The 25,392-nt window shown below is 42.2% G+C and overlaps 1 protein-coding gene across 3 annotated transcripts in view; it reads right to left on the reverse strand.

Annotated features, from left to right (window-relative positions):
* TASP1 (taspase 1) overlaps positions 1 to 25,392 on the reverse strand; it is a 723,830-nt gene that overhangs the window by 660,190 nt on the left and 38,248 nt on the right. Inside the window, exon 1 of one of the 3 annotated variants that reach the window (XM_078649554.1) lies at positions 6,195 to 6,375. The exons of the other annotated variants lie outside the window; for them this stretch is intronic. The gene's annotated coding sequence lies outside the window, so the exon portion shown is untranslated. Of the gene's footprint in view, positions 1 to 6,194; positions 6,376 to 25,392 lie in introns of those variants that run through there. 3 annotated transcript variants of the gene reach the window in all.

A 25,392-nucleotide genomic window follows, 5' to 3' on the forward strand; every position in this document is an offset into this window, starting at 1 on the left:
GCTGGTCCACATTGCGAAGGAATTTTGGCACTTCTGCCTGGATCGCAAGATCTCTGTGGTGGCAGAATACCTTCCGGGGAAGTTCAATCAGGTGGCAGATTGGAACTCCCGTTTTCTCCGGGACTTCAGCGATTGGAGACTTCACCCATCGCTGTTCTCGCAGATCATGACTATGCGAGGCCCCTGTCAGATAGACCTATTTGCATCTCGCCTCAATGCCCATCTCCCCCTCTTTTACAGTTGGAGGCCGGACCCGATGGCCATGGGGACAGATGCGTTCCTTCACCATTGGGGGCAACTGAGGAATTATGCTTTTCCTCCGTTTGCACTGATCCCGAGAGTGGCGGTGTTGGTGCGCCGACAGAGAGCGTCAATTGTGTTGGTGACTCCGTTATGGCCGACTCAATCGTGGTTTCCCACACTGTTGGAGTTGTCTGTGGATCTCCCATTCCGGCTCCCCGTCTTCCCGACGCTTCTGCAGGACCCAGTGGGAGAATGTCACCCCTTAATCCTGCAGAACCAGTTGACTTTAATGGTGTGGACGCTCTCAGGCGACATGACCGCCTTGCAGGGCTTTCACAAGAGGCTTCCAGCTTTATGCAGCAAGCGTGGGCTCCTTCCACCCGGAAACGATACTCTGCATCCTGGAAGAAGTGGGTGGGTTGGTGCCTTTCGAAGCAGGTGGATCCCGTGGGATCAAATGTAACTGAGATACTGAATTTTCTATCTGAGCGTGCGGCCTCTGGTCTGGCTTACAGGTCAGTTAATAATTTCAGGTCTGCGATTTCTGCTGGTCACGACCACATTGAGGGTAAACCTGTGGGGATCCATCCCTTGGTTTGTAAATTGCTTAAAGGTGTGCGTGTTGCCAACCCTCCTAGGCCCAGGTATTCCACAATGTGGGACGTTACAAAGGTACTTAATTTGTTGGAAACCTGGCCTAATAATACTGATTTGTCACTGAAACAGCTCTCTGCCAAGCTCACTATGCTTTTGTGCCTTATTTCATGTCGCAGAGTTTCAGATGTTAGGGCTCTCGACTTAGCTGGTAGGATGTTTTCTCCTCAGGGTGTGTCTTTTGTTATTACACGGCGTACTAAGACCATGTCACGTTCAGTGGACTACCCTGCCTTTCCACACAACAGCAAGCTATGTGTGTTACAATGCCTCAAGTGTTATGAGGAACGTACTCTTGTGCATAGGGTGGATCCTTTGGGCCAATTGCTGATATCTGTTCAAAAACCCTTCAAGCCGGTGGCTGCGGCTACCTTGGCTAGATGGGTTAGATGGATCATGTCGGAAGCTGGCATTGATACATCTACTTATGGTGCTCATTCAGCTAGAGGTGCGATGGCTTCTAAAGCCTACTTATTGGGTTCCCGCTTGGAAGATATTTTGAAAGCTGCTGACTGGTCTTCAGATTCAATGTTTAAAGTGTTTTATTATAAACCTATTCCTCATGTTTCTGATGCTGTGATTGACGAGCTTTGATTGTTGAGCTTTGAACCAGCATAATCAGAAGCCTCCGGTCCTGCCATAGAATACAACATTTTCTAGCTATCGCGACAAGAATTTTAGATTCTATTAAGGACACGGAGGCGAGGATTATCCCACCCGTTGGGACAGTTAGATAACTGTGATTTGTTTGAACTGTGACTGTCTAACAACTTTATACCCGCCCTTTGAGACATAGGGTTGGTGGTTTCTTTTCTCACACTTCCTTTTTCTGCTTTCAGGAAACGACTCCAACAAGAGTTGATGGTCTTCTGTGGATGCTGTTGCTACTCTTCCCTGATGGAGGTTGATCCTTCTGGTTTTGGATGTTTTTCTCCGTTGAGAAGTGCAAAGGAACTGTTCTCTCCGTTGAGAGTTAAAGACTTGTTTTTCTGTGACTAGACTGTTCGCGCAAAGAAAGAGGAGGCCAGATTAGTGTCTCGATACTTTATATGCTTATTACCTCTGTGATTGGTTACTGTTGTTGGAGGCGTGGTTCAAAGCCTCATGGGAAATGTTGTTTTTACTTATTGTAGTACTACTTTCATTGGCTGCTGTTTGTGCAGTAAAGAAATGAGAAAGCATAATCCTCGCCTCCGTGTCCTTAATAGAATCTAAAATTCTTGTCGCGATAGCTAGAAAATTTTGTATTCCATCTTTACTAGGAATTCAAACCGGAAGATACCTTGGACGCACAAAAAAATTCGACGGGCACTGTTTAGTGTTCTTCATGGTAAATTAAGGCAGTGCTTGGTGCAAACAAACATTTACTGACGTATTATGAAACAGCTTTCTGGAAGTGGCAATTAGTGACCAGAATATTTGTTGTGTCGCATTTTCTTGCAGTGATAATGTATTCTGATACTTTTGCACTGCTGTGTTTTTGTGCTGCTAAATTGCAATGTTATGTTGTGTTGAACTCTGTTGTGTTTTGTCATGCCCTGTTATGTTTTCAATTCTGTATATCATTTTGCAATGTACTGTTGTAAATGTTGCTACATTTCCAGCGAAATGAGGCACATGCCTTTAAGTTCCTGTGGCAAGAAACCATTTACCACTGCCTAAGGTTGTAAAATAGTGCTGCCCCAGCTCCTCAACTGTTTTAGACACAAGCCAGCCCACAACTGTGCCAGAGACCATGTGATATAGCACATGTAGTGCTCACTCTGTGTGATATGGCTCATACTCTAATGGACTCCCTGTTATTAGCTTGCTCTCTTCCTATTGTACGAAATTCCACACATTTCTTCACTCTCTTGCTTGATTCAACCAAACTTTGATCTTCAAACATTTAATCTGAGAACCTTTTAATTGTAAAGTGCAATAGAACCTTCTGGCTTCCACTATGTAATGTGCTGCTGTACGCCCATAACCAGTGCTTCAAGTCTAATATTAGAGCAGTACGTGGAAAATAATACAAAACCACCTTATCCATTGAGGAATCATATCTCATGTGTTCATTACTTTAATGAAAATCGTTTCAATAAAATATTACCGCTCACTTGGTAATTTACTTAACAGGAACAGTGGTTGATGTGCCTTTCAGGAGCATGGGCCACATACCTTTCAGGAGTACTGGGTGCTGCACCTTTCAGAAGCATGGGTCACGTATCTTTCAGGAGTACTGGTTGTGGTACGTTTTAGGAGCACCTGTTCATGTACCTTTCATGAGCAATGGTCGATGCACCTTTCAGGAGCATGGGTCACGTACCTTTCAGGAGTTCTGGTTGAGGTACATTTTAGGAGCACCGGGCAAGGTACCTTTCAGGAGCATGGGTCAAGTACCTTTCAGGAGTACTGATTGAGGTACCTTTTAGGACCACCGGGTCATGTACCTTTCATGAGCAATGGGTGATGCACCTTTCAGGAGCATGGGTCACGTACCTTTCAGGAGTACTGGTGAGGTAACTTTTAAGAGTACCAGGTCATGCACCTTTCATGAGCACCGGGTGACGTGGTTCATGGAAGCACTTGGTGATCTACGTCTGCAGCACTGGGTATTATGCATCAGAGGAGCACTGGGTGATGTACAGTTCAAGGGCATAGGGAGTGTATGTTATGGGCGCACAAGGAAGTACGTGGAGGGGCAAGTTGTTATGTACAATAGGGGACTCCGGCAGGAACCCCCCATACACCAATAATGACAGGGTGGCAATATGGTCTGTATCTAGATTTGGCACTCCACAGATCAATCTGGTCCAGCCATGCACCACCACCAGCTGCAAAAGCTGAATCGCCATTACACAGTAAAGGAGAGCACTGGGAGGCTGGAGAAACCATTAGCTGCTAGGAGTGGACTATAGAAACGCTTCTCATAACAAGCCAAGAAGTGGACACCACACAACATTCTTCCACCTGGTTAAGGTATTTATTCCCTGCCGATCAATGGACCACTGAATGTAAATGCCTGGGCGGAGAGCAACATGTAATGTGAAGGCTTCAAATGGAGCACCTTAGAAGTCAGACTCTCAGATTGCCCCCAAGACGGCACCTGTCATTTTCAGGTTGAGCCTGACCCAGCGCGCAAGCGCCGCTCTGGGGATGATCTGTTGTAGTTCAGTACGGGAGAGAAGCCCCGCCCACTCCCCCACCCATATTTTTCTTTGGCTTGTGTCTTTGTCCTTTGTAAATGCTGGTGTCTGATTCCTTAATAGTCTTGTCAGTCCCTCCTTAGTACAGCCATGTCGTCATTTGTACCCTCCCTTGGCTACTGGCCCCATTACTTCGGTTCTTACACGGTAAGCACTATATTCTTTATTGAGTTTGTCCTACTTGAGGCAGGGCGACGTGCTTTGTTTACATTCAGCGTGCTGTGTGCGCTTTCACTTTCAGAGCTGCCGTCACACTCACGACCGCTTGTTTCTGTTTCCGGTGCGCCATCGACTTTCTGTGGTGCAGCTTTGCTTTCCACCCATCACTGCTTCGTTGCCGCCATCTCGCTGTGACACTCTCCCTAATAAAATGTTTTCTGTCACTAATGTGTTACGAGCTACGACTGCTGATGCATGTTTTATTTATGAATATAACAAGTCTCAGTGAAAAAGAGTGGATTAGTTATCTGAAAATACATCTAAACTCCGACAGTGAAACAATACATCTGATCTGCAAAGGGAATACGATCGAGGCAGCAAGAAATGATCTGGCTCACGAAATGTATATGTAAAAAAATCACTTATGTAAACTAATACGGAAACAAAAAGATGGTGCGCCAGGACTTTTTAAAGAAGACCCTGATCTATGGTCAGAACATCTTACAATAGTGTTTAAAGAAATTGTCAGGACATCAACCATAACTGAATCATGGAGGGGATCATTAATATCGCCAATTTATAAAAAAGGAAACTGGCCCAGCCTGAAAATTATAGATTAATCACTCTTCAAGACACAGATGCCAAGCTATTCGCAGGAGTTTTATTATCAAGTCTATCGGCATGGGCAAAGGAGAAACATATAATTCCTCCCAACCAAAAGGAATGGGTACCACAACAAATATACTAGTTATATCAATGCTAATGGATAAATGTATTTTAATTACACAAACCCTGTATCTGTGCTTTGTGGATTTTAGATCAGCTTTCGATTGTGTACACAGACAACTTTTATGGCAAAAATTTGAAGGGACAAGGTATCCCAGTTTCCCTTTCAACATCAATCCAACTCTTCTATTCTGATACTTGGGTCAGAGTTCGGATGGGAGACGGCTCAACGTTAACAAAGGAAATTCCAAGCTCGACTGGTTTAAAGCAAGGTGTGTGTATTGGCCCCACTCCTTTTTAACCTCTTTTTAGCAGATCTAACAACCGCACTGAACGAAGTGAATGCATATTCTCCCAAATTAGCTAATACTCAGATCAAATCTACTATACGCAGGCAATGTCATTTTACTTAGTCAAACAAAAGTGGGTCTGCAACGTTTGATAAACAGGATGCCATTATACTCAAAAGAAAATGGAATGATTATAAATGAAACAAAGACAAAAATCATGGAGGTTAACACAAATTCAAGGTCAAAATACAAGCACAAATGGTTCCTTGACAATAAGCAATTAGAACAAGTAGAATCATATAAATACTTGGGAGTATTATTTGACGATAAAGGATCTTTTCTCTCACATAAGACTGATATCCAAAGAAAAGCGAATACCTTGATAGCTGCATTTAAAGTCTTGCAGAAAACGCTAGGAGTGCTGAGTTACCGACCTTTTTTTAAAAGTAATATCAGCAAAACTATTGCCAACTTTAACATATGGTAGCGAAGCGCTGTGCGGGAAAGACTCTGAGATCATCAATAATGCGGTGACAAAAACTTTTAAAACCCTCTTTTATCTTCCTCGCAATGCATCTCTGACGCAGATAAGATTGGAATTTGGATTAACTAACCAATTATTCGTACAAAAAGGCCAATTTTTAAAAGTATGGAACAGAATAAAAATTATAACGTAAATCAAATGTCCCAACTTTTATGGCGGGAAATAAATGCAAATAGTAAATCATACGCCTGGAAATATGTACATGCTGCACTTGTTGAATGCTCAGCAACTCCTATTTGGAACACTTCAATAACTACTGAATCATTCAAAAAATCTATTAATAAAATAACAAAACATCTATCACTGCTTATGGATAAAGACGCTTTTGTAAAAAGGAAACATGCCTGGCCACTAATGAATGGTTTCACAAAGGTGAAAGCACAACCATACCTGGAAACCCCATGGTCTCTGAAGCACAAGCGAATTTTCATAAACGCTCGTTTTGGTGCAGTTCCCGGCTTAGGTCATCTTATGCCGCGGCTAAAAACAGAGGAACTGTCGCACTGTCGTATGTGCAAAATGGGAGAGGGAAACATTATGCACTTGCTGTGTGTATGCCCAGATCTGAAAACTGAAAGAAAAACTATTCTTAAGAGGCATTTTAACGCATGAGGAGTTCGGACTTGCAGGCAAGCTTTGATAAAGTTCTTACATTCTGACGATATATCATTGAACTAAGCTTTTGTAAAGTTCTTAATAAGATCTGGATTAAAATTAGACCAGCAAAATTAAACTGACGTGCTGTATGATGTATATAAATATGTAAAAAGTATTATGAAATTGATATTATCAAATTTAATCTACTTAAAAATATGGCATCATTTATTCATGTTTTTACTAATTAATAATTATTTTTTTAAATCTGATTTTTTTATAGCTGGAACGCTTGCCAATACGTTGTAAGATTTTAATTAATCAAACAATAAAGAATGAAATGAAATATAACAAGTCCAACTGCCGGTGCACTAACTACGTACGTATGACAAGCACATTATGTGACCTTTTTTATTGGCAAGAAGTTTGTAGAAGTGCAAAGGCGCATGTATTCTTCTCCTGCGGGCATGTTTTTCCTCTTCCTGTAGCCTACAAAGATGCATGTCCAAGTGGTGCTCGAACCTCAGTACATGTCAGCTGGGCTAGCTATCGCAGGAGCTGCACAAGCTGCAGTCTTACCCTCGCACCGACATCAGCGCTGTAACTAGGGTGTCAGACTTTAACGCTGGGGAACCAGGTTAGAGTCTGGTGGGAGGCTGGGACATCTCGTAATCTGACCGTACCTAAAACTGATTGTTTCCGTCTGTAATGCAACGGGCGGTCATGCAAAGCGTTCTGCTACCTTTGGGTGGGGTTTGCACTATATAAAACCGCAACAAAAAAGCATCGACCAAGGCTTTCAAATGAACTATCATAACATCTCTACGTCCCCGCTCAGGCCATTGTTTTTGTTCAGTGGTTTGCATTTCTTGTTGATTCATTTTGCATCAAAATAACTCACTAAGCCCTGTCTCATGAATAAAAGTCACCAATAAAACCAAATGATAAATGAAGCATGGTCAGTGATTTAAGGATCATTTGCTGGCTTATTAACAACACTGTCAGCAGATATTTTCGAATAAATTACTCTTTTTATAGGCTCATCTTATTTAAACAAGTAGTATGAACAATTTCTCTTAAAGGAGGCTGAAAACAACAAAAAAAACATTAGCTAGATTGCGTATGTTTACATTCTTTAATTAAAAAAAAAAGTTCCTTTTAAAATGACTTTCCTTTCACTCTATAGTCCCATCTAGTAGTCTCTGTCACTGGTCCCACTCCCTGTGTCATTATTTCCATCCCTCCCATTCCGTCTCCTTATTTACTGGGTCCCAGTGGCTCTATTAGCATCTCCCAAACAATGCTCCTACAATGTATCTCACAGGAGAAAATGGACAATGAGAACCTCTCCACTTGGTCATACATAGCACATCTTTGGAACCCTATGTGGAAGGCATCATGTGGACAAAACTTTTTTTTACATGGCCTTTATAGCCAAGCACTAATAATTAAAGATTTTTATAAGTTGTTTTTAGTCCATTTGGATCTTGTCCAAATCACACGTATCCCGCAGCCTTAATCAAAACAAAATAAAAAAACAACTTAAGGAACTTTTAAAAAAACGTTTTTGCATCAAAAGAGCGGTTGTGTGACTGGCTCTCTGATACTTACTAAACTTTATCTGAGGTCGCTGTTTGCTCTATTGGACAGAAGGCCATGAGCTCTACACCATTTGTCCCCATATGAGCTTTCTAAACTGTCAGTCTGGTGCTCCCAGGATCTTGTTAGTATGGACACTAACTGTAAGCTGATATGGAAGTAGGGCACAAGCTAAGGAATCAGTTCATCGCGCAGAAACGATATTGCTTTTCACACAGCTGAAACTAACTCAAATTCTGCCTTTTCTGACTCCCCAGTACTGTTAAGTTTTATTTTTGTGTAACTGTATTTGTTTTACCTTTGCCTACACTTCTCAATGCCAAAAAGTAATTTTATAGGGTTGCACTAAAGCAGTTCACAATTTCATTCATTCAGGCGCACAAGGTTCACCTCCAACTGAGCATGAATATCTTGAAAACTCAGCTGATTTACAGGCTCTTATCGCACTCCAATTAAATAAAAAAGTAAAAAACAATGTAATTTAAAATGCCAATAGCTCTAACTTTCACAAATGCGAGACATATTGCATTGCAAATGCTTGTTTAGCCTCCTTTTGAGCCAGCATGTGTTTCGTCATCATAGGAGTGTAAGCCTACAACTTCATCAGGGCTAAAAAACAGAAAACATCTCCAATTGACGAACTACATACGTTTGAAACATAGTTATACTGCCCAAGTTCTGGTGACATATGTGTGTTGATATCACATTTGAAACAAGTTTCTTGTAATACGAGTGGACACCCATTCACATAATTCCTCAAGACTAAGTAGCCTGGTTCATTTCAATGCTGCAATAGTAATCAAATGATTATTCACCACAGATCATTTAATATTAAAACATTTCGTCCAATTCTTAAGTCACCCCTGTTATGTATCAGGACTAATGGTTCCAGCAGCTACAGGGTACGGCAATGGGATCTAGGTTTGCCCCATTGTACACCAATCTTTTCATGGGTTGGTTTGAGAGGGGGGATGCATGGGCTTCCAGGGCCGCAGAGTGGACGGAGTTTGTCCATTTTTGGAGTTGTTGTATCAATGTTGATTTGGACAGGGTCTCAGACTCAACTTGAGAAGTACTGTTTTTACCTTAATGACAATTAATGGAATGTCACATTTACCATACATTTTCACCCTACTAGGATCTATTAACTTGATGTCACATTTTGTAACTCTGACAACAAAAAACAAAGCACACTTTTCCGGAAGGCCACTGCATGTATCAGTACTTTATTAGCAAGCAGTGCCTAGCCCTCCAGCACGATCAGGCATATCCCATATGGAGAGATGCTCAGAGTTATAAAGATCTGTAGTGAGGAGGAGCAATGTGAGAACATTTTGGAATTAATGACATCCAGAATGCAACAGAGAGGTTATGGTATAGGACATCTGAGACATATAAGGAAAAGAGTGATTAATGCCAGTAGAAATTTACTTTTGACAAACAAAAAGAAAAAGGAAAGGATAAGAACAATGCTCGCTTAACGTTTATTATGACATACAACTCATCTAGAAAACGTGTTACAGTGTCCCCAAGTTAGAGAGTGACAATGGAAAGGGGTTCCTACAGATTTGGGTACCCACTCAGCAAATTCGATTACTGGACACAACCACTAGAAATCACAATAAGTGATATGCAAAAGGATTTTTTTTAAAATGTTCATTTGACCTGTGTTCTCATGAACATTTTAAAAAAAATCCTTTTGCATATCACTATGTATTTGTAATATTGTTTTGTATAAGAATTTTGTTTTTTAACGTATGAAAATGTGTAATAAACTTATGTTTATTTTTTTTAAAAAAGATTTTGATATTGCTTGCTTCTTGTCACATATGAAATCGGTATCACCTCTGATGTTAGTATTAACATAATTGATATGATAGTATGATGTTGTGTAAACTTAACCATTTGTAGTACTTATTGTGATTTCTAGTGGTTGTGTCCAGTAATCGCATTTGCTGAGTGGGTACCCAAATCTGTAGGAACCCCTTTCCATTGTCACTCTCTAACTTGGGGACACTGTAACACGTTTTCTTGTCATTCCCCTGGTCCCAGATCGTACCTTAGGGGGCCCCCTATACTTTTTTTATATACAACTCATCTAGCCATCAGATATGGCGTATTATGAGCAAACACTGGGACTGTTAGCAGGAGTCCCGGTTTAGACGCTGCCCTGAGCAACAAACCTTTGGTAACATACAGAAGAGGGCAAACAATTAAAGATATTGTTAGCCTTAGTTACTCAACTACCATTTAAAAAAAACCTGATTTGAATTGGCTGCTAGAACAGCTAAAAGGCTGTTATTTATTTGAAATGTTTTACATAGTGCAAACATAACCCGTAAGGGTATCAGAGCGCTGTACAACAGAAAGAGGATAAGATTGGTCAGTAAAAAGCAAAAATAATAAACATTTGTAGTTAACCAGCACAGTTACAGAAAGAGAAATCAAAAATAAGTGGAACATGTAGTGTGAACATGAATTCCATCAAAAATTGCCTCAATGAATGAGATAACCCTGTTGTCTGTAAGATATAAAAGTTAGTTATGTTGTCTTCAGGTCGATTGCTGCAGCTGGTTATTCAGGAGTAGCCTTTGATTTGTTTTTGAATGAAGAGGTCGAAGGGTTAGAGTGGATATCAGGAGGAAAAGCGTTCCAAATTCTTTGGTTCAGACCCAAGAAGGCACTGTTGTAGGTTTTTTTCATTTTGAATTCGTAAGGCTTCAGCAGGAGGGTGCTGGAGCTTCTCAGTGCCTGATTCATACCAGAAAGTTTGAGCTTTTTTGCAAAGTGGGGGTGTTATAATGAAGAGCTTTGTGCATCAGGCATGCAACCTTGAAACAAATGCCATCTTTGAACGATAGCCAGTTAAGCTGGATTAGATCAGGAGTAATGCGATTATGTTTTCATGAGCCCAAATGAGTCTGGAAGCAGAATTCAGAGTGGCCCTAAGGGGGGGCCAGTCTAGCTTTGGGTAATCCAGCCAAGGTCACAATTCCATATTCCAAACGGGACATAACTAGGGAGTGGACTGCTAGGTGCAAGTCCAAAGGAGCCTAGAAAAGCTTGATTCTCTTAAGTGTATTGAGATGGTAGTTGGCTCCCCTATGTGTTGCACTGATGTGGTCTTTCATCTTCAGGTATTTATCCAGCGTTAAGCCTAAAGATCTTATACCTGTACAACATGTAGTATGTGCCAATTTGAAAGGAACAAGACACTATTGTTTCAATACATTACAGGAAAAAAATATGGAATTGGAGCATTTATAAACTGTTGCACCACATATGTTGTTTATGCAATCATATGCACTTGCAATAAGGTGTATATAGGAAGTACCACTAGGGAATTGAGGCTCAGAATAGCAGAGCATTTGATGGCAAATCGTAGTAGAGATAGCTCTCATCCACTGTCTTCAGATGTCTGTAATAGATGCACGGCAATATCCTTCAAATTTCATGGGATTGATACCATAACAGTGGATGCACGTGGTGGGGATAGGGAACTAAGGCTAAGACAATGCAAAGCAAAATGGATCTCAAGCTTACGTGCAGTGGAAATGAAACTGAATAAAGAACATGAATTCCACCATTTCCTATGAATGGAATGGTTGGGACAATTGGTCCAAGAGATACATGGAGTTAAGAACCCTGTGAGAGTACAGTGTGGGAAAATCAAAACTAAACTGGGTATATAATGGGGATATCATCAGTGAAAAAATCTATTGTGTACGTCCTAGGGGGTTGAAGTGAAGGCAGATGTATAACTGTTTAAGCTACTGGCAATCGTCCCTTGTGGACTATTTTTTTACCTACAGACATATATCATAGACACCTGTTTGGGTATTGTCTGTAGAAGGTAGGCTTTTAATAAATAGAAATATACAGATATGATGTGGGCTCTCTCCGATGTGTAGAGAGACATTGCTATCTTATGAAGTTAGGGTGTATTCTTTCCAGAATACTGGCAGTCGTCCCTCTGGGACTCATAGAGAAGCATCAGAGATACCTGCATGGGTGTCCTTTGTAGGTGGTATGTTAGTGGCAAATATCAATATGACTACCAGATGGGTTTGAGTTGTTCAATCAGATTTTGTTTCATAATAGGAGAAGGTTTATTAGAATTGTGATTAGTAGATTACATTCTCATACTGACGCAAAAGGTTGAATTCATACACATTACTGTTTCTTGATATTGGACTACTGGTACTATTTGCTCATCCCAGATGGCGGTCGGCAAAACTTGCCATTACGGTGGTAGCAAGCAAGTGGTATAGCTAAGTACTTTCCTCCGACAGGAATGATTACGCACTCTGTAGAACTTTAACTGTAGATGTGCAGTTGCAACAAATGTGTATCTGTAGAATAAGAATAGGAGAGGCAAACATAGTTTTAAGATGGAGGCCACGCAATCAAGTTGAGCACATGGAATTCACCACGGGTGAAACATATTAGGCAATCCAATAAGTACTTAAGGGGTTGCCAAGAAGCGCGAATATTGTGGAGTTTATGCCGAGCCAACAGGAAAGGGAGTCTTGACATCTTAACCATATCGGTAAGTACCAATAGAGGGTTTGCGATTTATTCTCTACTCGCTAGATGTACAATGGTGTAAGAGGTTACAGACTGAGTTACGGACTGTAGACTTACTTAACATGACTTCTTGCATACACATAGAGGGGTTAATATGTTTGCTGACAGAGCTCTATTGTAACTGTCAGTCGGTTTGGGGATGATCATTTTTCTGTCTGTGCATGTTAACGATTGTTGATGCAGTAGGAACGGTGTCAATATTTCTTAGCAACGCAGTGCCATCAGGACATTTAGTATATAACGAAATGCCGAAAATCACTGGTAGCGGTATCGCCATTACCTTGGAATTCAAAGAGTATTGGAACTTGCTTTTGAGCTCAGGGAACAATAATTATAGATGGTACTACCACGTGGTCGGTTTTAGGCTGGGCTTACTTGTAGATAAATGATACATTAGGTCAAAACAAGCCGAGTTGTTGGGGGAGGGTCTTTCTCAGGGATCGCAGGTGACATCGCCTACCTCGCCGCATTTCCGGGTGGGAAGAACTACATATCCCAAGAAGCCCAGCACTCTGAGTCTCATGGAATAAAAAACATCAACACACACAAGACGGCATGTGTAATTCACTTCATCTGAGTTTTTATGTGCCCGCATTGGAGGATCGGGTTTTAGGAAAAAGAACCTTCCCTCGTGGATGGACTGGCTTATCCGTCAGAGGTAGCATCCTGCCTCGCATTAGTTTCCCTTCTCTCTTGGACTCACTCTTCCCCTCATAGGAGTGCGGGGAGCCTCGTAATCTTTTTTCTGCTTCTGCGCACCAAAGTTGGGTCTATCGGAAGACTGGGAAACAGGAAGAAGTATTCCCACGAAACATCCAAACAGTTGGGCCCGATTTCCTTTTGTTGGATATGGTTCAGTATGGCCCAAGGAAACGGAGATTGTCTGCATCCAGGTATGAAGTGCCTGGACATTAAACTAAGTCATTGTTTGTTTTCTTGGTTATATTGATTTTGAATCTTAAAGTTTGGATTAGTGTCAAAGGTGTATGCGAAGATTCTTTCCTCATACTCAGAGGGAAAAAAAACTATCATTAACTATGTTGCTCTTGATGGGGACATTTGAAGGAGGAAGAGGGTTATTCCGTGTTGATCATTTCACCTCTTCCCTGATCATTCTTTATTTTTCCTTTATTGTTATAGGTATGTATGAATGAGGGTTGAGACCTCCGTCCATTACAAAAGAATAGTGTATATCTGTGTATGTGGTCTGGCAACAGAAAGAAGTTGATTCTTTACTTTGTTTTATCAGGCACAAGCAGGAGACAAAAGACTGGAAGCTTGCTTTAGGAATTGAAGTTTGGTGGAGCTTGCAACTTCTTGTCTTCCAGGTATAACTGCGTTTAGTGAGACTCATATGAGTGTAGACATTAATGGGCCGTTCTAATGAGTGTTTTCTTGTCTTCTCCAGGCTCTTTTCTCTGCTGCTCCTTTCCCCCATCCCTTTCCCTCGCCTGATAGCCCTAACACTCTGTACTAATTTCGGAGTTTGGGGCTATCAGGAGGTGGAACACTTTGAGCATCATTCCAATTCCGAGGAGTTTCGCCTTGAAAATCCGATAGTCTTACTGGGTAGTGTTTGAAATTAGAAAGTGTGTTGTTCTCTCTTTATGTCCTATAGGGATGTTAGACTTGTCTAACTACAAAAACATAGAAAGCAGTCATGGAGTTCTTTGTTTGAAATAAGAAGGACTTGGGAAGAGGTATTCAGATGCAATTTTGGAGTGGCTGTTACAGGGTGAGTAGCTCTCAGACCGATATATATAAGTAGCCTATGGCAATACTAGGCATGAACTATGTATCATTCTGTAGAATAGATTTAAAGGCAGGTCGGGGCTAAAAATGGATTCTATTGAGGCATTGATAATATAACAATAAACTATTCGGTTCTTTTAATTTATTTATAAGGAATGCCCTCCTTTGAATTTGGGTAACACTGTAGGAAGTACTACAATGGAAGCTCAATAAGGATGGGTTACAAATACCCAAAAATTCTGGTAAGCTGCAAAATATTTGTGTACCCACCTTGGGCTAGTATTGGAATACATAGGATTTTTAAGGCCTTTACTATCTATGTGATAACTTAGGAGAAACATGAAGGAAAATAATTCAATAAGACAGCATAAAAACTGGTATGAAGATAGAATTAATTACAGCAATTTTAGTTAAGACCTAGTGGGTTATACTAAAGAGGAGGACATGCTATGGATACACATGTATCTAACCAGAGGTTCTTGTCTTAGAGGTACCAGGAACTCATAATAGAGTTTTTGACTGAAATGTAAACCACAGTATTGATTTTTCCTAAATGGGGTCATACCTCGCAATGGGAATGTTAACTTTGGTACATGGATTAACATTGTGTTGAGTTATTTTTTAATAAGCAGGTAGGTCTAATGTGTATATCTATGACTGTCATTTGTACTTCGAATTTGATTTATGCCAAGTGTTTGTCTAAAGTTTGTATTTATGATTTTATGGCAGCCCTGAGGAAGTCCTTGTGTATAAGGACGAAATGCTTTTGCTGTGCCCTTTGCTGTGTCCTTGGCTGTGTTTGTGTTTCTGTCTTTATGTACAAGAAAAAAAGGAATAAAAGGTGAATTTCATATAAAGCAATACAGATTTCGAGATGTCCGTTTCTGATGTGTTCTTTTAGCCTCCTCTTGGTGCCCTTAATTGTGAAGAATTATTATAGTGAACATATAACAATTTTTTTGCTTGTTTGTTCTCCTCCTTTCTGTGTTTTCAACCCCTGTCATGTGCAATTGAACTATCCATTACAGCTATGGGGCGAAGATAATCCCCGTCAAATATCCCTACCATCAAATCAATGTGAAGCGTGGCAAAGAGCTGAAAGTGCATTCACCAAATCTTAACGTGCAACTTAACATCCTGGTATCATTCACCAACAAAGCAACACATCACTACCAGTCTTACGATGCGTATGTCTCAATCAGTCACTGTGTTGATTTAACGTGTGTCTGCACAATACACACCATCCCGGCCATGTTAATTGCCTACCTCAACTTCAGTTTATACTTCCCACCCGGAACAACAATGTATCAATGTACACAGTTCTATACTAAATACAAGCACAAACCCGATTAGGTCCCACAATGTGTACCTCATCCTCGTTTTATCAACCGCAACATAACTGCGATCCCATTTATTCCCCGATTTCATGTAGAGTAACCACAAAAACAGTACGCGATGTACTTTTCGGTCCTTTTAATGCTATATTTTCAACGTAGAATACCCGCGAGTAATGGGAATGTTCTCCCTGAGTAACCGTATAGTATAAATACTAGGGGTGGGCGGAATTTGCGTAATTGCGTTACGCAAATCTCCGCAAAACGATAAAAAATCTCCGCGAACACGCGGGATTGCTTGCTTGCAATGCTTTTTTCCTGTTCGCAATCGCTGTTTGCGTGCTCGGGGGGGAAATATCTCACGAACACGTATTTTGAGAATGCAAACAAGCAAAAAAATTTGCAAAGTCGCAGAACGCAGAATTTTGGGCAGAGTGGAATTTACCGCCCATGCCTAATAAATACTAGCCTTGGTAGCTCCCGAACATAGTACCACATACTCCAAACATGTCACATCTCCCAATAGGATACAAATCGTATTTGCACCAATCATGTATCTCGAAAAACACCCGAGCAAGTACGCTCATGTTCAGGCATTCCTTCCGGGCACCATTTTCAAATGCCTTTTAAAGGGAAAAGTCATAGGCATCAATGTCGGACTGTGTCCATATAAGAATACCAGTTCTGATTTCAGCCCATACTTACTAGCATGGCCACTATCTTAGCACAGGCCACACTGCAGTAAAGGTCACTTGCAATCTTACTTACCTCATATTCCTGTCGTTTTTTGGATGTGATATCGTTCATATGCAAGACCTGTATCTGTATGTGCTTAAAGGAAACATACACTGCCGTTATGTATTCACCTTCTATTATACTACTAGTTCTCATAGAATGTGACTGACATCTAAATACAGACACAAAAACATGCCAATATAACTCTTTGTCTCCTGGTAGCAAATTAACACTGTGGAGACAAAGTAACCTCATCTCACTAGTATGCCATTTTCTATCTTGGTGATTTCACTCCAATAGAACATCATCCAAAGTCAGGCTGTTAAACGTCCTTTGTGATCTACATACATCCAACCTCAATATTGGGTCACAAAATACTCATTCATTTCAGTAAGTGCCACGCCTCTCCATAAATTAATGATAAACCCAATTTGTATGAAATAAAATCGGTAAAAAATGTAATGCAAAAAGAAACTGTAACAAAGAAATGAACGGCACTTGTCACATAAATACTCATGTTATTACTCATTGGTCACCCAAGAAATACTGGAGTTTGGGGAAAATATGTAGTCCCTCTTCAACCACTCTCAAGCGCATAACCCACATTGCCTCCATTCTTCTAAGATTCAGATCTCCATTTCCCCCTCGGGGGTCCCTGACCACTTGATCAATCCCATGAAACTTTTGTATTGCCCTTGTGCAGCACAGTTCATAGCGTGAGATGCAATGGGATCTCGCTCATCCCCTTGTTTCAGTGCCCTCATGAATTTGTTCACTCTCTCTTCTAAGGCTATGATAGTACTCCTTATGTAGATGCGATCACACTTGCACACAATGACATATATTACCAACTTAGTGTTGCAATTATATTAGAGCGAATTTCAGAACTGCGTCGTCTTTTCCAAAACTCTTTGTCTTGTCACACGCCCATTTACACATCCCACAATGACCACATTTTAAAACAAGCATTGGCATAGCCAATAGGTCTCGCCTTTGGGACCTTATAAGTATTTAATTATCCAGCACAATATCCTTGGTGCAACCTCAACTGTTGCATGGCTAAACACTTATAATGTCCCAATGGCGAGACTTATTCTAGTCACCAACGTAACTAATATTGACAAAACCAGGGTATCCACTAGTGGTGTAACACAAAATGATGGGGTCCCTGCAGAACGTAATGCAGGACCCTGCCCAAAGAGTCATGTGTCACAGGTATTCAAAGGCTTTAGTTTAAATCAGGGACCACCCATTGCGGGAAATGCAAAGCACTATAGCCTGTGTTACGCCCAGAGTTTTAAGTAAGATGAATAGACTAGGGGTCTCTGAAAGGGGCATGGGGATATCAATATTACAATGGCTTAAAACACCCAAGCTAAAAATCTTTGCTGAGGACTGGTATTTTGCTGCTCTTATCGTTGCATCCACACATATAATAAAACATGTAACATTACACCCACAACAATCTAGGATTATTGGCTTTGTCAATCGTTATTTGCATAAGATAAATAAGCAACACCTTCGGCATAACTATATATAATATTGAAAATGCTTCCGTTCCTACATGATGAGATAGTGAAAGTACTATAATGCGTTTCTTTGAAGTTACCTCAAAGGCAATGAAGGGGGATACTGCTGCCGAGTTCATATGTGTTTTTCACCCTGAGGGTGAGGGCAAAAACGGAGAGAATGTTAGGGACCCGTCTCAGCACCTGCTTTTTAAAATAGCGGGGTTGAGCACCGGCAGGACCCGGCCCACTTAAAGGCCTGGTTATGCCTCTGTTGCGATCCAGAAGCACGGTTTTTGTTTATTCAGCTTTCAGGCTCATTTGTAAAAATGTCCTAAACATATTTTGAATTATTCCAAAGTGTGCCCTTGTAAGATGAAATTAACAGGACCGAGAATGAGGACTTGAACAAGGAAATGGCGGTGTCAAAAACTCATGCTCACCACTGCACAGCATATTTATCGCTCTCGCAGCGTAGAGTTGTTGCTGGCGGCCTCAGGCAGCCTAGCCTAACAAACATTTTACCTGCCTCCAAACACAGTGCCAGGTCTCAAGGATGCACCAAGTACGGATTTATCTTTGTACAGTCAGTCCAATGGGTACAGTGGGGTGGACAGTATCAGGGGCACGCAGCAATTGGCCAGGGTACATTTTCAAAGTTTGTTTAGAAAAGGAGAGAGGGCATAACCAACTAAGGAAATGGCACACTCACAGATATCTGTATTTAAATCTAGGATGGCTTGAAGAGCATCTGACCCCGACTCGTTTACCCCTGACCCTACTGCCAGCAGTTCTTCGCTGCTCACTGGATTTTAGTGTACATAGCACATTGCTTCCCTACTGCCAGCAGTTCTTCACTGCTCCCTGGATTTTACTGTACAGAGCACATCGGGTCACGCATTCTCTGAAGTGCGCGCCATCCACGCTAAGTGACATATGTGGGAAGGTGGGATTGTCCAAATTGGAAGGAAGCCATCCAGTGTCTGTGTTCAAATAAAAAAATGAAAACAAAAAATGAAATTCGCTCTGCGAGAGCCTTTGTTGCACAAAAGCCACAGCAGTTCTTCGCTGCTCACTGGATTTTACTGTACAGAGCACATCGGGTCACGCGTTTTGCTTCTGCCAGGCCTGCTGTAGTGGAAGTTGAAACAAGCAGTGCCAGAGGTAGGGCAGAGAGCACACGCGGGTTGTGAGGCGGCAGAGATACCAAAACCTCTATTTCAGTGGATGGTTTCACGGAAGTGTGCGCCATCCACGCTAAGTGACATATGTGGAAAGGTGGAATTGTCCAAATAGGAATGAAGCCATCCAGTGTCTGTGTTAAATTAAACATTAAAATAAAACATGACATTCGCTCTGCGAGCGCCTTTGTAAAACAAAATGTGAAATTCGCTCTGCGAGCGACTTCGTTGCACAAAAGCCAGCCAAGCTGTCCCGCCATGCTGGCAGTGAACATACGAACACATATAGTAATAACAAATATAGTGCTCTTACCGAGTAATTGAAGGAGGCCGTATCCCTCCGCAAGTAAACGATATAATCCCGGTGAGCCGGGCCAAAAGAGGACAGGGTGGCAACCCTCAGTGTAATGATTGCCTTCGGTGCAATCATTACACTGTGTTTTGCATAATCCATAATGCAAAACGACACCTACAAATCAAAATTGCAGGTGGAGCAGCGACACGACTTCTGGAACCGTATCTATTCCAAGAAGCCCTAGCATGGCGAGAGCAACGCATGCGCGCTGCTAACGCCAGGCGAGACCTAAAAAAAAACAAGTGTGTGATGTCTCATCCAATGATCATGTGGTTTCAGTGTGAGATAACTGGGGTTCAATACAGTTCTCAGAGATCTACCCCTATGAAAAGTGAAGTCAGGTCTTCCTGAGGTAAAGTCATCCAGTGTATTATCAGTCCGTAAAATGTGCCAGTATTTTTGCATGCTTTTCCACAATACGTTCAACACCCAGGTAGTCTGTTATTAGTCGGACCTGCTCAGGTTTGTCTTTCTTCTGTGTCGTCCTCCTCAACGTGTCACTTCTATTTACCTTAAGAATCTTACTTCATGCTGCTCTAATGGTCTGTGTTCCGTGCAAAGTGTACTTCCATGTCCCGTAAACAGTCCTGAGAATCTAATTCATGGCTGCATTTACGTCTTGCGCTCATCCTCTCTCCAGAAGTGATTGCTCTGATTTGATTTGCGGGGTGTTCACTGGATGCATATAAAATAGAATTACATGATGTTGGTGTGCGATATAATCTACTGTGTATAGTATTGTCCTGAATAAATAATTCTACGTCCAAAAAGACAATCTTCCCCTCGCTATACTGATGTGTAAATCTGAAGTTTGAATTGTTTGTGTTACGATAATCACAAGATTCCTGCAGTTTTCATGTGTTCCCTGCCCATATCATAATACAATGATCAATGTAGCAAAACCCAATACAAAATGGATTCATTCCATTGCATGCCTCTCTGGCCCCAGATCCATTCCTCCTCCAGCCACCCCATGAAGAGGTTTGCATCAGAGGGAGAGTACCTGGAGCACATGGTTACTCCTTGTACTTGTGTATACCAATCATTCTTGAAGAGAAAAACATTATTATTTAAGATCAACTCAGTCAATGATAGTAGCACTTCTGTGTGTGCCCATTGGCTAGCCGATCTGGTGCTTAAGGTATGTCGCAGTGCTTTAACCCAGATATCATGTTCAATGCTCATGTACAATGCCACAACATCCAGTGTAACCATTAGCATTCCAGGTTCCCAATTTACATCACTTAGTAGTAGACTTAGTATGCGTTTAGTATCCTTTATAAACAAAGCAAGAGTCGGCACAAAGGGCAGTAAAGAAAAATGTTCATGAATTTGGATATTCTTTCTGTAGGAACACCGATGTCAGACACAATGGGTCTGTCTGGTGGAAAAGGAAGATCCTGTGTACCTTAGGCAAAGCATACAGGCAGGGATATCTATGGCGATCTACCCGCATGTACATATATTCATTGTCATCATGTAGACACTTATCATGCCACTAGCCAATAGTATGCTTAAGAAAGTCTTACCAGCAACAGTCTTACACAATAGTACGCCCTGGATAATAAACTATATATTGCACAGAGAGCTTTGAATAATATGCCATGGCCTGTTTTGATGAACTGCACGCCTTAAAAAAATGCAGTTCAGTTTGAAAATGTACATGCCACACCTTTTGGAAGGAGAGAACTTTCAGGGTCATTCACAACTTCATATGTTACAGGGTTGGCAGTTATCTGACAAAGTTTGAGTGAACGGAGAGCAGTTGCAGTCAATGTCAATGTTAATACTAGCTGGTTACCCAAGGGCGGTGAACGTGTGGCTGAAAAACTGGCAGAAGAAGAACAGTTTGGATCCACTGATAGAGAGCCATACCAGTCATAGAGACAGAAGGAAGTCCTGGTGAGATGTGCATCAGAGGGGCAATAGGGCATACAGTTGGCAGTAGTATTACATGCACTATTATGTAATAGACACAAGAAAGTAGAGAAACATGAAAATGTGCTTATCGGTATAGCTGAATTGGTAGTGTATGCAGTCATTACAAACTAAGCAGGTATCGATCACATTAAATAAGGTCAAATCCCCACGCAAACATCATATACCTATTAAAAAAAACTCCCTCCCTCTTCCCCAAGCATGCCATCATAATACTGTGTCTTGTGAGTGCTGTGCAACTGAGTGAAAACATTTGTGCAGGGTTGGAACTTTTGTTTTTCCGTACTGCAAGGGGGCTTGATATGTGTGTAATGAAAAACATATTGGAACCTGTAGAGCATAACCAAGACATACCAGGAGCATCAGAGGGTTGTTATCTACTTACTGCCGGCTAGTGTTACAGAACAACAGGGGAAGGGACAGTCACGGGCGTAGTGGGCGCAGGGCAGAGTGAGTGCACCAGCGGGGAAAGTGGAAAAGGTAATACATCATCCACCTCCTGAGATTTAAAGGATTCAAGCAGTGAAGATCAATCAAGTTATGGCTCAGATCAGCAAGTGGTGAACACTATATTGGTTGAAATGCTGTGGTGACACCATCTAGACGAACACCTGTCCAAGAATGTGCTCAAAGTTTATTGAGTTAAAGCAAGAGAAGCCCTCTGGTTTCTGATTCTGAACTGTGAGAATGTGAAATGTTAATTATTGATCAATCGACTGCTGATGAACAGAATTATAGATTTGAAGTAACAGTGAAGAAACCACAGTCAAACAGGTGAATCAAATAGGTTTAGTTTAGGCGAGAGATGGAGACTTTTACTAAGCCTCCCTGCCCTTATGTCTGTATAGCCTTGGCAAAGAAACCACACTGGCGTCCTGGCCCGCTATCACCACAGAAGAAACTGTTTTCACATTACAGTACGTCCTCTCCAAGGTGCCATTGGTCCTTTGTCCACACCATGTTTTCGTCAAAGCATTGCAACCCATTAGCTCAGCCTTCACCCCGATCTTGAACACGTCCATCACTGCAGCCCTTACCCAGGCGCCTGTAAAAACACACCACAGTACTCCCCTCCTCAGAAAGCCCTTCGCTAACCTGATGCCGCTAGCCAACTACAGACCTAGCTTCCTGCTACCCTACATGGCCAAAGTCCTGGAGGCGCTGATCAACAGGCACCTAGCCAACCACTTAAAGGAACATCCATCTCTGTGATGCCACTCAATCCGGTTTTAGACTTAACCACAGCATGGACACAGCCTCATCATTGAAACAGATGACATCCATATCATGAAAAGAGGAGACACCGTAGTGCTCATCCTTCTGGACCAGTCCATGGCTTTCACCACAGTATTTAAACCCATCCTCATCCAGCGACTGAATGAAACCGGAAACTAAGGACCTGCATTCTACTGGATATGCTCCTTCATTACTGGTTAAACCCAGTCAGTCAACCTGGCCCCTTACTACTTGGACGCCAGCAACCTTATCTGTGGAATGTCGTAAGGCTCATTACTTGGCCAGACTCTCTTCAATACTTGAATGATCCCGCTCGCAATCATCACCCACACCCATGAAATCGACATGCTATCCTATGCTGATGATACACAGCTGATACTCTTCTTATTGGACAAAACATCTAAACCCAAACAAAGCTGTCCACCTGAATGACCAAAGTCACTGACTGGATGAAATCCAACTGCTCAAACTGAACACCCACAAGACAGAAATCATGATTTTCAGCAGAAACTCCTCGCTGTGGAACTCCACCTGGTGGCTGGCAATACTCGGCAGACACACAACACCAGGAACCTCAAAAATCTCATCAACAATTAACTCACCATGACTGCCCAACTCAACGCCGTCACTGCCTCCTGCTTCCACAACCTGAAGATACTGAAGAAAATCTTCAAATGGCTCCACACCAGCACCAGTAGACCCATCATCCAAGACCTCATCAAAAGCTAACCGGACTACAGGAACACCCTCTAAGTCAGAATCAGCACACAACTAACCAGGCGTCTCAAAACCATAGAGAACTCAGCAGCAAGGACCAGACTCAATCTACCACACTGCACGCACATCACCGTAGACCATAGAGTGCTCCACTGGCTTCCTATACACAAACAAACTAAACTCCTCCTACAAACATTTAAAGCCCTGCAAAACACAGACCTAACTTACCTCAACAACCTCATCACATTTTGCAAACCCACCAGACATGTCCACTCAGACAGACTACTTCTCGCAAATATACCAGACATATGCAGACCAGATCAGAAAGTAGGACTTTCTCTTACATTGCTTCTAAAGCCTGGAATGACTTGTCGCTACACATCAAAGCCGCCTCTTCAATTCTCGAATTCCGCAAGGAACTGAAGACATGTTATGTTATGTTGATCTGCATACAGCACTAATCATCAAAGAAGGTATCCAGGCGCTTGGGAAAGGTGTGTAGATGTATGGTTCCAAAGTGCTAATATGAAGAGCTAGTTCTTCAGCTTCTTGCTGAACTCAAGAAGTAAGGAGGAGCGACCTACAGTTTTGCTTTTGCAGATGCGGGGAGTGTATGCGAGTGAGAGTGTGGCAGAGCATATGTATCTGGTGGATTGGTGAAATGTATGAGGCTGTTCAAATATTCTGGTCCTGTGTTGTGTAGTGCTTTTATGTGTGCGTGAGAAGTTTGAATTGGCTGCGCTTGTGAATGGGGAGCCAGTGAAGCTTCCTGTGGTGCAGTGTGATGTTGGTGCAGCATGGGAGGTCAAGTATGAGTCATGCGGCTGCGTTCTGGAAGGTCTGGAGTCTGTGGAGGAGTTGTTTGGAGATTCTGTTGTAGAGAGTGTTGCCATAGTCCAGCCTGCTGATGATAAGTGCTTGTGGGGTGGTCAGTCTGGCGTTCTGAGGAAACTATTTGATGTAGAAGCAGGTGGTGCACACTGCATTGCCTTGAGGCATCATTAGGCTGTCCGGATTTCGGTTTAAACCGACTCTGCTCGAATTTACATTACCGACTGCAAATTAGCTGACCCGGTTTAAACCGAGTATCGCTGATTTCATCAAATTTTATTCACCACTTGGCCACTTGCACCTTTTGGCCACTTGATGGCGCCAAAGCATTAAGCCAAGCTCCAATTTTGGCCCGAGAACGAGCATTAGGAGCCCTTTGTAGCCCGGTTTGGATTACATAGACAAGTGATACATCGTCAGACAGCGTACTGTAACAATGGAAGGTGTTCAGATGTCAGTGCAGACGGGCCTCGCAACCTCTGAGAAGTCCTGTCCGTCATGCTGGGTCCTTCATAGGAAGGGGCTGTTTTGTTGCCCTTTTCTGCAGACATGGAGCCCGGTGACGATTGTGTACTTCTAGGCGCTGTTTGGAGCATGAAAGCAGCAGTCTGATGCAGCACTGAGGTCTACAGCGCGTCAGCTGCCAGGCGCTAGTTCAGAATATAGCGCCTTGACGCAACAGCCTTCATTTTCAGAGCAGCGTATTGAGGGCGGGCACCACAGGGCTGCAGTCTTCACTTTCATGGCCGCCAGGAGCACACAGCAGGGTTGGCAGTGCCGCTGTCGTGCCATCCAGGGATGCAGGCAAGCAGCATGTGTCATGGTTATCGATCAGTCACCCTTCCACACATGCCACCGAGGCGATGACGGGGAAGGACCAATCAGAGAGCTTGGGGGTTAATAGCTTTTTATTTTTATGGTTAAGTGGATTGAGAGACTCTGCAAGTTCTTTTAAACCAAGGTAGGCCCAGGAGTAACAAATCAGTGCTGGATTATTATACATTTTTTTGCGCAAACAAGGCCAGGAGGTATTAGAGCGCTTAACATGAGCACCAGTTGCGTTACAACCTCTTCTGACATTGCACACCCGTTCTTCACAGTATGAGAATAATTGAAGCTATACATTATTTACGTCTCTCTGAGAAGTAACGGAGTGTCCCACTGTTTAGTGCATCACAGAGTGCAGGGGGCGAAGACAGACAAGAGAATGGGGAGCCGAGG

Source organism: Lissotriton helveticus, chromosome 6 (assembly GCF_964261635.1).
Source record: "Lissotriton helveticus chromosome 6, aLisHel1.1, whole genome shotgun sequence".
Classification (NCBI taxonomy): Eukaryota; Metazoa; Chordata; class Amphibia; order Caudata; family Salamandridae; genus Lissotriton; species Lissotriton helveticus.